The 14,666-nt window shown below is 52.7% G+C and overlaps 1 protein-coding gene across 2 annotated transcripts in view; it reads left to right on the top strand.

Moving 5' to 3' along the window:
• GSE1 (Gse1 coiled-coil protein) overlaps positions 1-14,666 on the top strand; it is a 350,367-nt gene that overhangs the window by 18,323 nt on the left and 317,378 nt on the right. The window lies entirely within an intron of this gene.

Genomic DNA, 14,666 nt, shown 5'->3' with positions numbered 1-14,666 from the left:
CACACCCAAAAATTCCCTCCCTGAGCTTTGAAAAATCCGGTTTCCTGATTGGTCCTCTGGTCAGGTGTTTGGTTCCCTTTGTTAACCCTTTACAGGTAAAAGAAACATTAACCCTTAGCTAATCTGTTTATTACAATGCCATCAGCTTAAAAACTGGGAGTCAACCTTTGCATTCTACTCCCGGCTCAGCTCCTGACCTGCTGCGTGACAATGGGCAAGCTGTGTCACTGTCCTGTGCCTCAGTTTCCCTTTGTCTTCTCTATTTAGATTGCAAATTTCTCAAGGTAGGGACTCTTTCTTGCTGTCTGTTCTGAGCCTAGCATAATGTGGTCCTCCAGGCAGTACTGTAATACAGAGAACGAATGATCATTGAATGAAAGAGTCTTAAATCCATTTAATTGGTCACACTATTCATGCTCCCAGCTGAGAGAAGTGACAGCTCAGAAACCACTTTCAGTTTCTAACCTTTCAGCAGGAGGCAGAGAGAAGGGTTCAAATCCCAACTCTGGTTGCAAGTGACTGTATGGAAGGTGATGTCTCACTCTTGTCCTTTACAAAATTCAGTGCATGCCTAGGAGAGGCCTGAAACTGGAGAACTGGTGGAGACAGCAAAGCTGCTACCAAGAAGCATGTCCCACTGGCAGAGAGTGGTATGTGGCAGCCAATGGGGTGCTGCAAATCAGGACCAAACTCCATTTTCACAATGGTGGGGTGGTGCTGGTACCATAACGAATTGCTAGTACAATGCATGGCGTCAGAGCTGCTTTACTAAGGTTACGTCTACATTGGAGCTAGAAGTGTAAGTCCCAGTTTGGGTCGATGCACCAGCAGTAGCTTTGAGTCAGTGTGTTAAAACTAGCAGCGTATCCATGGCGGGATGGGCTGGCTGCCCTGCGTATGGACGTAGGGTTTCGGATGGGATTGCACCTGGGGCCGCTAGCCCATCCCACTCTCATGCTGCCGTGGCTACACCACTATTCTTAGCAAGCAACTCTCGGCTAGCGCAGGTATGTCTGTCCAAGCTGGAAATTAACCCTCCAGCCCCAGCACTGCTGCACCCTGAGAGTCGTGCCAGATGATGCTAACAGGGATCCAACCTTAGCTCAAGGGTCGGAGGCAGCAGGAAAATCTGAGTTCATGCATCGTAGTCTCGGAGTTGCCAGTTGGCCTTGGTGGGCAGTATGGTAAGCAGCAGGAAGTTTTAGTTGGCTGTGGCTGTTGTGATGAATGAGCGTTTGTGGAGAACTATTGGCTTTCAGTCTGAGTGTCTTCTGTGACGGGGCACCTCTGTTCTCACCTGGCTGGTCGATGACTGCACCACTGCGGGTACCCTTGCCTGCTGCTTTTGGGGGCAGGCTGCATTCCCATCCATCATCTGTGGTGCTGTGAAGCCATGCTGACTTAACGATTGCTCTGTTAGTCATTTCTCTAGCCCTCAGGTCTCGGTTAAGCCAAGCAGCCTGGCTCTTGCTGCTTCCGGAGGGAGAGATCTGATACGCCAGAGTCTGGTCTTTCTGAGACTTGCACAGCCTGCTGAATCCATGGGGAGAGTTAGTGATGGGGAGAATAAAGTGGCAGTTCTCCAGCTGCTGTCAGCACAGAGGATGCAGAAGCTGACTTAGCAGATCATTAGCAAAGAGCCGGTGTGATCAATTCCAGGCGCACAGGTGTCCCAGGACAGAGTGTGTGCACGTTCGTAATATAGTGTGTGCACAAGCATTTCCCAGGACCTTGGTCTGTCTGGTAACCCCAGCTCTAAACACATTGGATTCGTAGTTCATTTAGTGTGTGGCAGTGTCACCACCACGTCCTGGGCCTTGTTTTCAGGGGATCTCTGCACTTACAGCTGCCGGACAGGAGCAAGAGTTGAGGATTGCCCAGAACTCCTGAAGTCAGGGCCCAACCAGGCAGTACAGATTGGATCGAGTTGTGATGTTCTGTTCTGGGTCGGGATCTTGGAGATAAGAAGTACCCACTAAGGGCTTGGTCTAGACCAGTGCTCACCAACTCATCAATCCTGGAGCCTCTGCCAGTCCATCACGATCTCTGGGCTGCTAAAAGTCCAGTGGCGCAGCAGGGCTCAGGCGCCTGCCCTGGCCCCACACTGTTCCTGGAAGTAGCTGGCTGCTGGCACGTCTCTGCGGCCCTGGGGGGCAGATGAGGCGGCTCCACGCACTGCCCATGCCCCTAGAATCGTCTCCACAGCTCCCATTGGCCAGTTTCTCCCGAAAGGGATCTGTGGGGACAATGCATGGAGATCCGCTGCTCCCCTCCCTCCCAAGGGCCGCAGAGACATGCCCGCAGCCAGGCACTTCCAGGTGCGGTGTGGGGCCAGGGCAGGCAGGCAGCCTGCCTGCCCCAGAGCACCCACGGGGTCAGCACTTATGGCAACATCTGTTGTATTTTGGCTGCACACATGGGCCAACTGTGGCTTGGAGACAGAGTGACTGGGCCAAGGTCACAGAGGGAGTCTGTGTCAGAGCTGGCATTGGAATCTGATGATTCCTGGCTCCCATTCCACTATCTAGTCGATGCCTCTCTGCAGAGGGCCTGGTCACATGAGATGTGAAATTGAGGTTTCTAGTGGGGCCGTCCAGCTGGAAGCTAAAGATTGCACAGTGCCTTAGGCTATCCATGGCACCACCTGATTCTAATGGCTCTGATCTGGCACCAAGCCCTGTTTTCCATAGTCCATGCCCTGACTCCATTTCCCCCATAAGGATCCCGTGATGATGGATAGAGCTATTGGGAACTCCACTGTGTGGGGGGGTGCTGGGGGGGAATGGACTGTGAGTGGTTCCAGTTAGTGAGTTGAGCCTCGTGCCTGTGCAGTGGTCAGCTGGATGTTCGTCCCGTAACCCTCAGAAACAGCTTTGATCTCAGAATCTAACTCTTATCCCTCCCCTTTATTTTTGAGGAGGGAGAGGGGATCAGCTGACACATCCTGGGGCTCAGACAATCACTGCAGGTCGGCAGATTGGCCCTTCGGAAGCTGGGCAGGAGGACTTTGTAGTTTTGCTGCTGCTGAAGTCCTGGGAGGGACCTTGAAGCCTAGAACATTTTGGCCAATTATTAGGATGTCCGCGTTTGCTCCACCATTTGCAGATGTGGAGAGTGTGGCTAAGTAAGGGAGGGAGGTGGGGGACAGCTGTGCAGACTGGGTGGGAGACTTCAATGCTGGGTTTCCTCCTTTCCTCGCGCCCCAAACTTGCCACCAATAAAATCCATCTGCCTGCAGCATGTTTCTGGGTGCAGACTAGTCAGCCAGCTGGGAAGCTTTTCCTATGTTGATTGAATGCTGGTGACTTCAGTTATTAGGCTGGCCAGAAGTTACACTTCTCCCCACCACCCCCTCTCTTGATTTCTTGGTTAATGATTTGGGTTTATCATTCCTGGCGTGGGATGAAGAATCAGCTAGTATCCATCTGACATCAGGATGAAGGGCTTGCTGGGCGGGGGGCAATATACACTCCAAATGTCCTGGCTGTGGTATCTGGTGAGTGGGAGATGAATTCGGTCTCTGTTCTGTTTTTGGTCCAGACCATCTGCACAGTAACTGGGAAACCTGGGTTTTCTCCTGCTTCTCAGCCAGGCCATGTCAGTTCTTTCTTAAGCCAAGAAATCCCTTGTTGTAGGAAGCAACATGACCAGAGCTGAGTGTTGGGTGTCTGTGTGAGCCCGTCCTCTGCTTTTTCTCATTCTGCTAGGCCCTATCCAATGTTATGAGCGTCCACCACTGAAATGCAGCCACCTCTGGGGTGGACCCCTGCAACTGTTGAGTAGCAGACAAAACCTTTTGGGACAGGAAATGAAGAATACGCTAATTGGAATCTTAGGGAAGTGGAATAGAATGACTCAACGGGAAGCTCTCCAGGATGCTGGGAGAATCACTTTTCCTCTTCCCCATAACTTTTGGTTTTGAATCCCATCCGAAAGAATCTCTTGCCCCAGGCATAGTGACTTACACCGGCACAGAGCACAACCAGGTTAGCATTTGTACTGGTGTCAAGGACTCTGCAACTTGCAAAGCCAGAGTTAAAATCAGACCCACTCTCAGTCCAATGCCCCTTTGTAGCGTGCTAGGTTCTGTACTGATCCGAAAGAAAACGTTCCATCTACTGATCTCGTTCAAGTACTGACCTGGCCTGACCCTGGCTCGCTTTAGACCAGTCACAGCCCATGGTGATGAGCTGCTTGTATGTGTCCCATGCTGGCACTGTGCGGATAGTCTGTCTCCAGCTTGGCTTGTAAGCTCTCTGGGCCCGCGATTGTGTGCATCTGTCCCTCCCCTAGCACAGTGGGAGCCGGGGCTGTGACTGGAGCTCCTAGGCGCTCTCACTGTGCCGATAATCCCACTGCTGCATGGGAATCAATGGGCTTTGCCATCAGAAGGCATGGAATGGGAAGGGTTTAAACGCCCCTTTGGCTGCTGCCAGGTGCCAGTGGGAGATCAGCGCTCTCTTGGTACCTGGCAGTGCTTCTGCAGGCATCCCTTCTCCCTGCCTTGCTGGGGGTGGGGAGGGGACTCCAGCTCCATGCAGGCTCCAGGGCTCCTTTGCTTGGCTTCTCCCCTGCCCTTCACTCATTACTAGCAAAGTGCTAATTCCCGGCCTGGCCTCGCTGGCGGAGGAGAGATTGTTTGTTTACAGTGGCTGGGCAGCTCTTGGCTCCAGTCTTCTCCCTGCACTGGGGGATGTTTATTCTCCAGCTCTGCTGCTGGCCTGTGCTCCTGGCAGCACCAACTGGAGGATGCACTGTGCCTGGGACCGGCAGGCGGCACAACCCGGGGCCTGCGTCTGCTCCCCCCGGCAGGCCAGGGAAAGACGGAAGCCCAGTGTTGCAGAGGAGCTCTTCCTGCCCAGAGATGCCTCTCCAGTCCTGCATCTCCCTCCCCCATTCTGTGTGCCAAGGACACTGCTTCTCTCTCTTCCTGTCCTTCTCAGTTGCTCTTTCCCTCTGCCAGGAGCAATGCCTGGGGCTCCTAGTTCATACTGAAAGGAAGAACATCCCTGAATCCTGCTGCCTCTGTCGCATGGCAGTGGCTCTATCTGTGTCTCTCCTCCATTTCCTGCTCTCTCCTCCAGCTAGCTTACCCTCAGGGTCGGGGGGCGGGGGTGTCTCTCGTGCTTGCCTCTTCAGCCAGCCCTAGGACAGCTGCAGGAACAACATGCTGAGTCTGTGCAGTGTCCCCGCCCAGCTTGTCCTTGCTGAGGCAGGCTGTTTTTGACACTCCTTGCCTGGAGCAGGGCTATGCGTCTGAGTTAGTATTTCTGCTGGGGTTTGGGAGCAGGAAGATTTATGGGGCTGAAATAACGTGTGATCTGGTGGTACTTCATGCTGCAGGGATGAAGAGAGCAGATCTGGTGATATTCCCCTCCATGTATTAGAGAGAGACTGACTCCATCCATAGATGAGAGCCTGTAGCCCTCTGTCACCCTGAAACATCCTATAGCCGTGCAGGCCGGGAGCATGACTCTGAGGGTCTAGATGCATGGGTTTCCAGGAGGCAGGCATGTGGAGGGACTCTCTACCTGTGCAGATTGCAGTAGCAGGTGCTTCCCCCCCCAGGCAAATCCCAGGCTGGATTCTCATGTCCAGCTGGCACCTTGATTCAGGCTGTGAGCCTGCTTCAAAGGGACAAAGGATGAGCCAGCTATTCCTGGGATGCTGGAGGATTGCATTGGATTCCCCTGTCCCAGAATCTGTGGATCGGGGCGTGCCTAGGATAAGTAACAATGGAGCTGACCTGAGACAGTTGTACGTGTGCCTGTCCTTCCAGGACACTACGCTATTCAGCCAGCCCCTTAACTGCCAGGGAGAGCTCCAGAGAGCAGCTGATTCAGTAGAAGCTCTTTTCCTTCTGATCTGGCTGATCCTATGTAGTATTCCGGGGCCTGGGAAAATGCATTTGTGGCAAACCCAGCTGCCCAACAAAAAGACTTCAGCCTCCACAAATCACTGCATTTCTGAGGGGAACTGGTGGAACTCCGGCCGTCTCTTCTCTCCCGAGGGTGAGAGCTTGGAGAGCTGCAGGCTGGAAGCTCTCACGAGCACAGCTGGCCCCCCGTCCTCCCTCACGCTGAGCCGCAGTGCAGGAGGCTTGCACCCCGTTACCCTCCCCTCCGCATCAGGGCTGAGCGTGCTCACTCCTTCTCCCTGCAGCCTCGTCCAAAGGCTTCCAAACAAATAGTCCCAACCCCAAAGCAACTGGCACAGCTTTGCCTTTCACACCATCCTGTTTACTTAGGCTCAGGCCTGGCAGGACTCTGAAGTTCTGCTGCTACTGATGGGCTTTGGTAAGCTTAATCACAAACTCCTTTCTCACTTTTTCCTTGGCTGTACTGCCCTCTTTCCCCTCCTCCACCCCTCTTCTGGCCATGCTGGCTCAGAGCCCATCGATTTTTCCCCTCTGCTCTGTATCGGCAGGATGGAAGTCTTGAGCTGGGAGGGAAGCCAGTGGCTTAGCACTGCATGCAGACCGGGGGTGGGGTTACCCCAGTGAGTCACCAGGAAGAGGGGAGATGGCTGGTAATAAGGGAGTTTGTGGCAGCTGCCATGGGACACTTGTGGCCTGGGAGGTTTCTACCCCACTGGGCCTCTAGTCAAGGTGATGATGATGGGCTTGGATTAACCTAGGTTTCTATGTGGCCTTGCCCCCAGTGGAGAAGAGGTGTCTTTAGCTGAAACTTGGGTCCCATGTGGGACCCTTGCATTGTGGCAGCACCTGGAGGCCCAGCCAGGATCAAGGCCCCATTGCGCTAGGTGCTGTATATATCCCTAGAAAGAGACTGTCGCTGTCCCAAAGAGCTTGGGATAGGTCTACACTTTAAAACCCACAGCAGCAAGTCTCAGCAGCCAGGTCTCCAGATTCTGGCTCCCGCTACAGCACTAAACGTAGCGGCTCAGAGCCCCAGCTCCAGCCCTGCTTTTAGCGCTGTACTGCAAGCCTGGGCTGAGCCTCAGTGTCTTGGGTTTTAAAACGCAGTGTAAACATACCCTTAGACCAGATGGTAGAGGGGAAGAGGAATAACACATAAGCAGGACTCCTCTCACCTGGGCATTCTTCAGCCTCTCCAGGAGCAGGGGACTGGGAACTCGGCTAGTATTTGCCTTAGTGGCCTTGGGGGAAACTGAGGCACAGCAAGGACTTGCCCATCTATACAATGGGGGTGATGAGATGCCTCACATGGGGCATCTTGAGGCTTAGTGTTCACAGTGCTTTGAACTCCTCTATGGTTCGCTCCCTCATGCATGCTCTGGGCTTCCCCGGCACCTGGCTGGAACGCGCTCACTCGGCTGCTTTCCTGAGACAGCTGTATGGAGTGAGATTCACAACTGTTATTTCTGGCCGGTCAGTGGCTTTTCTCCTGTGGTCACCAGAGTGTTGGGCCAGCCAGGTGCCGCAGCTCTCTTTATTTTTATTCCACTGGACCCTAATCGTGTGGGATGGATAGAGATGGGGGTGGGAAAGGCGCTAGTGCTTGCCAGTGAGGAATTCCCCCACTTGTGCAGCACTTGGGCAAGACCTTGAAGGATCATCCTACCCCCTGTTTCTACCCCCTCTCCCCATTTAAAACCTCTATCTCTTTGGTGGGCAGCTGTAAAAATAGCACTTGGTTTGAGTTAGGAGGCTGGACTGGGTGGGGGAGGTCCGGTTTCTTCTTTTCCTGGAGGAATTAGTGAGGCCACATGCTGCCGGGAGTGCTTGGCTGGTAGAGGCAAGCGGAGGCTCCAAGCAGGCGAGCAGGCGTCCGCACAGATGGAAACTTGATCACCCACGGCTCAACAGATTGTTTGATTTATTTTAAAATCAAGCAGATGGCTGCAACAGGAGTTTGTTTAAGTTCAGCTCCGAGCTGGGCCGGCAGCCAGGATACTGGAGGGCAGGCGTGCCAAAAAATTTTCAGTGACTTTGGTCATCAACCACCTCTTTCCCTCCCCTCCTGAACGGCGGTGTGCACACACCAACTCCCTGTCTCCCCTTATCCTGCTCTTCCTTCATCTCTTGGCTTTAGCCTCTTGCTTTGTCTTTCTCTCGCCCTCTGCTTTTTTCCAGGCTTGCTTTCGCTGGTTTAACTCTTCCTTCTCCAACCTGCTAGCTTTCTCCCTGCCCCTGGGAAGCACCCTTTTTGTGTGTGTCTCCTTCTGTATCATGCCGTGATGGAGGGGAAGGTGGGCTGCTCAGCGGTGGCTGTGGTGTGTCCTTTTGTAAGAACATAAGGGGCTGTACTGGGTGAGTCCAGTGGTCAGTCTAGCTCCTATCCTGTTTTACGGCAGTCCATGCCTGAGGTTTCAAAGGGAATGAACAGAACAGGGCAATTTTGAGTGATCCAGTCCCAGCATTTGGCAGCTGGAAGTTCTTCCATAAGATTCTAGGATTACCACACCTGAAATACAATGGGGTTCTCCTGGGAAACCAAACAAAACCTGGAGAGCAGCTTTATGCAAGTCATATTCTCACTTGGAAATAGGGAGTTAATAGGGTTGCCACTCATCCAGGTTTTACCGAGACAGTCCGGTTTTTGGCTTCTATGTCCAGGTGCCATTTAGGGTTGCCAGGTGCCTGGTTTTTGACCAGAAAGTCTAGTCAAAAAGGGACCTAGAAACCCTAAATATGGCACCAAATCAAAAGTCTGGTTACTGCTGGGTATGGGGGAGGCACCAGGTCATTAATCTGCGCCTGCCCCTGCTCAGCCAGAGCCACCTCCTACCTACATGCAGGTCCCTTGAGATAATCCAGCGAGTGATGGGGTGGAGCCTCAGGGGGAAAGGGGTGTGGCTTTGGAAGAGGTGGGGCAGGGTCTGGGGGTTCTGATTGCCAGCAATTAGAAAGATGAGAACCCTATAGCATTTGGTGTTTCTCTAGATGCCACTATCTTCAGGTCTGGAAGCGCTAGGCTGCACGTCAGCCCTGGGAGACAAGAGGGTTTTTGCTGTTTCTCAGGTGGGAAAACTGAGACCCCCAGACTTGGCCAGGATCCCAGTCACTGGCAGAACCTGGGGTAGAAGCCAGAAGTCATTGTTCCTTACCCTATTTCTGTGTGCTGTGTGGCAACAGGGGTTTGGGGCTATTTCTAGGTGACCCCATCCTCTTGAGGAGTAGGGAGGGATGGGAATTTTGGGGTGTCATCCCATGCAGCAGAAGTGTAAGGAGAAATCCCCTGCCTTGATCTAACTGATCCTTACTGTTTTAATGTCCCTCTGGATCCTGAGTGTTAAAGGTCTGGAAACGTGGGAGGAGAGGCCTGCATTGCTGACGACACTTTGGCGCAGAGAAGGGATCTAATGTCGTCATACCCATGTTGGCTCCAAGGCAGCCTGCTCCATTAGCAGAGGTTAACCTGGACGTTGTTCCTCTGGCTTGGGGGACGTCATCAGGGAGCAGCATAAAAGCAGAGCCCTGATTTTAATTGCACCTAGAGGCTGGGCAGAGATTGGAGATACCAGGCCCTGCCTTCCAAATGCATGGAAGGCAGTGATCAGAGCGGAGATTGTCGGAGTTATCGTTGGGGTCTGATCCAGTGAGGGGCTGAACACCACGTCCTTCCCATGAAGCCAAGGCAGGAGCGTACTCATGGCCTTGCAGGGTCTGAGGACTGATGGGGCCAGGAGTCCTCACCAGCACTCTGCTGGCTGAAGAGGACTGAAGGGGGCTCTCGTCAGAGCTAACCTCTAAACAGCATCATCTGGAGGCATGAAAGAGACTTTGATTCCAAGCTGTGGCCAGAGAGCATCGCGAAGCCTAATGTCATTAGCTGCATTCAGAGCTTTAAATAGCACAGACACTGCTGAGGTGGCTCCATGCGGAGGATCCATTCCTCACGCAGACGGGTGGGAAAGCAGATGAAAGACTGTGGAGCACATGTGATGCATGCTCAAAGGTTAATGGTACAGGAGTTCCAGGACAGGCAGGAAACCAGGAAACCCTTTATTGCTCACGGCAACCTGTGGCTGGAGCTGGCACTCTGGTACCCCATGTAGTTCTGCCTGTGGCCACTGCCTTGAGGATTTTCAAAAGGAAGGGAAAAGCCCTGGGGTCTCCAATAGGGAGGATACACTAATAGGTGAGAATGGCTGAAGTAATGACATGAGCCCAAGCATGTCAGGTCTGGGGATGTTCCCTGCATCCCTGTGTTGGGGCTGGCAAATGACAGACAAACACTGGCTTCTGGATAAGCCTCCATTGTATTGTGACCCTCTAAATGCTTGCAGGCCACAGATTGCATGGGAACAGGCCAGAAGCTCCTGAATTTCTCCCTTTGAACACTTTTTTTTTTTTTTTTTTGCTTATGACCAAGGTTTCAGCCTTTAAGGGGGAATCCATCCCCCCATGGGGATCGTGGGGGGCAGGCGGGACAGATCCCCATCCTCTGGATGTGGGCTCTAGAGTCTTTGGGGGTTGATCTCTCCCTATAGGGACATGGTGCTGGGATCTCTTGGAGGTGAAATTTGTCCTCCTATCAGCCAGAGCTTTCAGGTAGGGGTGAGCAGCTTGTCTCCTCTTCCCTGGAATATAATTTCTGGAGCTCTTTGAAGGCTGGGCATGTCTCCTCGTTTCCCTGCAGCACTGGTATAAATGTTAATCGGCTCTCCCAGGCTCACTGCTGAGGAGTGTCTAAGCACACACAGCTGGGGCCTTGTCTAATGGAGGGTGGTGACCTCACTGTGGCAGCGGCTGACTGTACAGAGGGAGAAACCTGCTCCTGAGTCCCTCCTATCCAGCCCCAGCAACGCTGCTCTCCTCAGAGTGCCCTGGAAGCCCAGGCCAGGCCTGGCTGCCTCTTCCCCTGCTGCCGGAACTTGGATGCCATGATGAAAATGGTGGGACTGAGTCAACACTGGGCCCAGGGGTGCAGCATCCCCACTGGTGAGCAATGAGGGGAACCATAGTGGAGACAGAGCGCAGGTGTCCTACCACTGCTGGGCCATCCACAAATGGTGGTCCCTGGAGTCCTGCAGGTATTGTGTGGGGTAAGATTGTAGCTCAGTTTGGCGGAACTGACAGTCTATCTCAGTTCCTTCCCAGGAAGCTACAGACCAGGCAGCTTTCCCCAGTTCCCCATCCACTTACCCTGATCTCAGCCTCTCATTTGTCAATTACCTGCCAGCTTTTGCTCCAAGCAGGCTGGTTATGATGGGGGCAGCCAGGCCTGCAGCCAGGCCTTTATCCAGGTGCTGTGCAGGGATGGTCCTGTCAGGCTGTGTTTACTCATGGCCTGTGTGAGCTGGTCCAATCCAGCCATGAGGTTTGCAGAAAGGAGATCTGGTGCCATTTCCATAGCTGCAGCCCGGGGCAGTTTTCTTCTGAATGGGGAATAAGGTATGTCAGGCCTGCAAGGCTATGGTTTGAGGGGGCAGGGCTGGCTGTGTGCACTGTCTCTGGCTCATGGGGAGATAAGGGGTAGGGGGGAGCCCTGAAAGGGTTAAGTCACCGGAAAGAAAACACTGCTGCTCTGAGTCCTGCAGGGCCTGGGTGGCTGACAAGCCAAACAACTGTTTTTGACTCACTGTTGCTGGCTTGCCAAGTGGAATTGCTTCCACATTCTCATCCCTTTGGCGTGAGGGATGGGTGGAGACATTGGCTTCTTGGAGCTGTTGGGAGGGGAAGGGGGAAGCCGGGGGGGGAGGAGGGAGGGAGCGTGGGGAGCTCTGGGCCAGCCAAAGGCATCACTTTCTGCCTTGATGCCAAATGCCAGACACAGGCTCTGGGGAGATGCTCCATCTGCTGGGAGGTGGGCGCATGAGGGGATGATTAACGGTGTCTCCTCTGAATGGTGCCCCCCGCCCCCGCAGCTGGGGGAGGGCACAAGGGGGCTGTGCCCCTTCCAAGCTGCTTACCGGTTGGAGCATCCAGTCCTCTTTTCCTGAGTCTGAAAAGCTGCTACAATGTTACTCATAAGCCATCGTCTCTGCCCAAGCCAGCGAGGGTCACAGACTTTCCTTCTAGTCCTAATGGGTAGAGCTTTACCTTCTGGGGAAGGTGGACAGTGTCTCCCTCCCTCCCCCATTACAACCAGCCCATCCTAATCTGCAGCCCAGCCCGGGTGCCTGTGTCTTTTGGGGCACTATCCCAGCTTAGTTAAGGGTGCTGGGCTCTGGGGACACTTTCCCTTTTAAGGTCCCACTGCTCTCGAGTGCCCCATGCCCTGGGATGCCTGTCTCCGGCCAAGTAGGTCTGCTTGCTGCTCCCTCTGGGCTCTCCAGGCATCGGCCATGGGACAGGCACCTTTACTCCATTTCCACACCCTTGCCCCAGCGCTGCCAGCATGGAGAGCAAAGGGTGGGCACAGAAACGCACCTCACCCGCTCCCCTGCCCCGTGCCATCACGCTTCCCAGCCCACTCTGTAAAGTGGACCCCAGCTCTTAACCCCGAGTTTGAAAATTGCCTGGCAGGAAAGTGTTAATTCCCCCCCTCCAATCTTCCTGCTATTTCATTCCTTTATCCTCTTCTGAGAAATGCTGCTGGTCTCTTTCCCCCCTGCACCCCCCCCAGCTAGTGGAGGGAATGAGCTGTGTGTTACAAGTCAGTATTAAAACCTTCCTGGGCCCCAGGAGTCCCATAATAAAGGAAAGTGACCTCCTGGTGACCCTGATCTGTGAATGTACTGCAACAGCCCTACCAGTTCCAGGCCCCATGTGCAGGGCTGGGGAGAGGAGCCATGGATTTCCCAGAGGGGAGATGACCTGCAGAGCAGAAAGTGAAGCCGAGCGTGGTGGGGGTGCGAGGGGGGCTGGAGAAGGTGAAATCTGTCAATGGGAGGAGGCTGGCCAAAACCTTCAGACCTGAGTGCTGGTGCCTTTCTGTTAGCAGTGCAGAAATAAATCCCTGGAATGCAGACGAGCCCTGACTCTTTGTAGCTTACGTCTGCTCAGGGTTGTTATGCTGTAGGGTCTTGGGTTTGTTTTCTTCTGATTTTTTTTCCCAGTGTTTATTTTTAGGCAAATCATGGGCCACTTAAAAAGTTTGTCTTCCTTTTAATCACTCAAAACTTGGCTCCCTCTAGCCTTCTGCGCTCTCAGCAGGTGTCTTTTTTTTTTTTTTTTAATTTTTTGAAGTGCTTTCTTACCATTTAAAAAAATTATATAGTAAAGAATTTTGGGGCGCTGCTTCACTTGGATTTTCCCCTAACATCCAAAGTTTGCATTTTTATAGAGCCTTTTATCAGTGGATCTCAAACATTAAGCCTCCCAACCCAATAAGTGCATGTAGATAGGCATCTGATCACCCCTCGCTGAAAAGCAGCTGTCTCTGGGACAGAACGTGGCAGCCATTTAAACAGCACACTGCAACACTGTGCAGCACTTAGAACAAAAGGCAACTTAAACTGCAAAGGGAACTTTGGGGACGCAAAGCTGCTAGAATTCACGTTAGATAACAGGGTTCGTTCCCCCTGCTCTTGTGTAAAGTGTCCTTGCAATCCCTAGTTCATTGCAGCCAGTGGGGATGCTGCATTTATCGCTCATCTAACAGCACAGTTCCCCCTAGTGCCACTCTGAGGTACTAGTTCAGTAGCAACTCGCAAGGGAGATTGCAGCCTACTAAGGCTTGAAGTCAATGGGAGTCTTACCACTGACTCAGTCTCCCCTCCTAGTATTGTCTACGTCCAGCTCTGCTTAGCTTGTGTGAGCTGATGAGGTCATGGTAAAGGTTGCTGTGTTTGTGCACACTTGTGCCCTGCTGGTGGAAATGTGAGTCTGGGTCTTTGGAAAGAAGGTGCTGTGGCACCAGAGGATTTGATTTGGGGGAGGGAATGGCTGTGGGTTTCAGTCTTTCATATCAGTGTTTAGCGGAGGGAGTGGTTTACCTGGCACGCCATGGATCAGACCCAGTTCTAGGCACTCGTGGCATCATCTTCCCATTGTTGTGACTGATTGTCTCTTTGCAGTGGGTGATGCTGTAATGTGACTCTGGCGCCTACCTCGATTCGTGCTCACTGTTCCTCTCCTTCCCGATCTCTGGCTTTAAAGCCATTTTTTATTTTTAAAATGTTTTTTTTTCTCTCCCCTGTTGCTGTGTGACAGACCCACAGGGGAAATGACTATACGAGGGATACAGTGCAGCGACCGTATGCACAAAGTAAATAAACTGCAAACACGAGAGCACAGTGGCATTGTTTTCCTAAAATGGTTCAGTTAAAGCCACCGCAGGGGTTACTAGTATCATAGTGGAGACAATATTGTCTGCCAGTGGGGTGATCTCTTTTTTTTTTGTTAGCATTCCTTTTTTCTCCACTCCACGATGTGTCTTCCACCCCCAACCCACCCCCAAAAATATTAGCACAGCCCTGGCAGTGACACCAGCTAAAATTAAAATGACAAGGGCTAGCAATCCTCATGCTTCAGGAAGTAAGCGGCTGAGGTCAGGAAGAAGATCCCGTCCTAACCCCGCTGTTGCATTGCATACAGTGCTTAATTTGTGCCCTGGCATCTCCGGGCTTGGCAGTTCATAGCCCTGGCACCTCCAGGGTTGCTGCATCAGTTATTAAAGTAAAAAAAAAAAAAAAAAAATTGCTTGAGCCCCAGCACCTCTTTCATTACAAATGAAGCACTGATTACATAATTGTATACTGGGATTTTCAAAGCTTCATCTGAAGCATCTAGCATCTGCTGCGGCCTGAGACGGGATCCAGGACTAGCTCTGATGTTACTGCTATAAAAGATGTAC

Source organism: Chelonoidis abingdonii, chromosome 19, assembly GCF_003597395.2.
Source record: "Chelonoidis abingdonii isolate Lonesome George chromosome 19, CheloAbing_2.0, whole genome shotgun sequence".
In the NCBI taxonomy this organism is placed as follows: Eukaryota; Metazoa; Chordata; order Testudines; family Testudinidae; genus Chelonoidis; species Chelonoidis abingdonii.
The sequence above is the reverse complement of the archived record's forward strand: the minus strand, read 5'-3'. Positions and strand labels throughout refer to the sequence as shown.